Here is a 2,520-nt window from a genome sequence, read left to right as displayed (position 1 = left end):
GTGAAGTTTTTATAATTTTCTCTATAAAGTGGGTTTTGTATCTTATGTTAGATTTATTCCTAAGTATTTCATATTTTTGATGGTATAGTAAGCAATATCTATCTTAAAATTTTATTTTTGAACTGTTTCTTGCTAGTGTATAGAAATATAATTGACCTTTACTGATTTTTTTTATATATAATAGCTTTGCTAAATTCACTTATTAATTCTAATGGTCATCTGTAACTTCTTTTGTACTTTCTATTTGGCAATTATACCATATTTGAATATTAACAGTTTGGTTCCTTTCTTTCATCCTTATCTCTACTATTTTTTTTTTCTTGCTTTACAGCACTGGCTATGATCTAAAGTACATTAGTCAATAAAAAGGGACATTTTTGTTTGTTTTTTTTATTTTAAAGGGAGAGATGTCTCCTGTAGATTTTTAAAAAAGAAAGCCAAAGACAGTCTCTTCTGTTGTCAGTTTGCCAATTTATTTTTATTATTATGGAAGAGTATTAAAGTCTATTAAATGCCTTCTATACATTTGTTGAGATGAGGTGTTTGTATCTCTTGCCCTTTATACATTGCGGGATTCAGTTTGTTAATATATTAATTTTTCTGTAGTATCCTTATTAAATTTTGTTATTGAAGTTTTGTTATTAAATTTTTGTTAATGAACTTGTAAAGTGATCTGGAGGGTATTCCCCCTTTTTTAAACTATTCCTTGGGACATTTTTTCTAAGACCACATTTCTTTGTTTCATAAATGTTTGGTGGATCTTGTTTGTAAATCATCTGGGCTTGGTGCGATGGGTTATGTTTTGTGAGTATATATGTTAGTTAGTGTGAAGTACTTAAAATACAGAGTCAGTTTATTTAGCAGTTTTAGGACAGAATTAATTTTTTTTCTTGAGTCAATTTTGGCAAGTTGTGTTTTTCTAGGAATTTGTCAATTTTCTCTTATCAGATTTATTTGTGTGAAAGTATTCATAATATCCTCATGTTATCCTTTGAATTTTTGCTGCCTTTTTCATTCCTAATGTTTATTTATGCCTGGTTCTTCCATTTTTTGGAACCAGTCTTACCAGAAATTTGTTGATTTCACTGGGGTTAATTAAAAAAAATTGAACTATTGGCTTTGTTTTACATTTTATTTCTGTTTATAATCATTATTATTTTCCTCCTCCTACTTTCTATAGATATATTCTGTCATTCTTTTCTCTTAGTTTTTAAACTGAATGGTTAGCTCATTAATATTTAGCCCTTCTTCTTTCCTATTAAAGGCTTTCTGGACTAGAAATTTTCCTATCAAAACAGATTTATCTTCATCTTAAATACAGTATGTCCCACATGATATAGGGTATGCTGTTTATCCTACAGTTCTAAATATTTTCTAATTTTGTCTGTGATACATGAGTTATTTAGATACATATTTCTTAATTCCCAAACCTATGAATGTTTCTAATTATTTTTTTATTGACTTTTAAATTTAATTGCATTGTGATCTGAGCTGATCAGAGAATGTAGTCTGTATGACAGACACCAATATGTGAAGTATACTGTGGCTTGTTTTATGGCCAAATATGTGTCAGTTTTCATAAATGCTCCTTGTAGATGTGCTTGGAAATAATGTGTATTCTTCAGTCCTTGGGTTTAAAGCTCTATATTCATCTCTTAGATCAAATTTCTCATGGTATGTCCTATGGAGGACAATTTGGCATTATGTAACAAAATTACAAATGCCTTTCTCATCATTTCAGCATATCCAGTTGTAAATATAAGAAAATGTTAAGATGTACTTTTGCAAGTGTGAGCTACAAATCTGTAGTGTGCAAGGATAAAATTAATTTAATATATTGTCTGTGATAGCAAAAACAGCTTTAAGTGCCCATTAGTAGGGGACAGTTTGTATAAACTAGGTTTCAACTTTACAATTAGCTACTGTGTAGCTATAAAAAAGAATCAGAATTCCAATTAATAAATGGAGAAGGAATGAGGGCAATAGGACATCTCCATTGGAACATCACAGTAATAGTCACTGCAGGCAACATGCAGAACACTGAAATGAGTGGGTGAAACTTTAAGGAGAAATAGGGTGTTTTCATAGCTTCAAATGATCTCCCTGAGAATATTTGTCAACTATTGCTGTGCTCACAAATCAAGAAATGAGCATAACCTAGATGAAGAAAACATTATGACATTACAAAAGGACACAGAGACTTGAGCAAATGGAAAAATGTGATACAAAATTAGAGATTCTAATTATTCATGAAGAGGATTGCTATATCTTCATGATGGATTCATCGCTTTCTTTTATACACTGTTTTGCTCTGTATTTGGTAGTCATCTTTGCTCTGACACCTACTTTACCTCATGGTAATATATCCAGTCCTGCTTGCTTTTGATTAAGATTTTCCATTCACTGTTTATCTTTTTCCATCCTTTTACTTTCAACTTGCCTATGTCATTATATTTGAAGTCAGTTTATTGTAGATAGGATTTAGTTGGGTTATGCTTTTTTCAGCCACTCTGCTGATCT

Source organism: Zalophus californianus, chromosome 8, assembly GCF_009762305.2.
Source record: "Zalophus californianus isolate mZalCal1 chromosome 8, mZalCal1.pri.v2, whole genome shotgun sequence".
NCBI classification, from domain to species: domain Eukaryota; kingdom Metazoa; phylum Chordata; class Mammalia; order Carnivora; family Otariidae; genus Zalophus; species Zalophus californianus.
Note: the sequence above shows the minus strand (reverse complement) of the source record.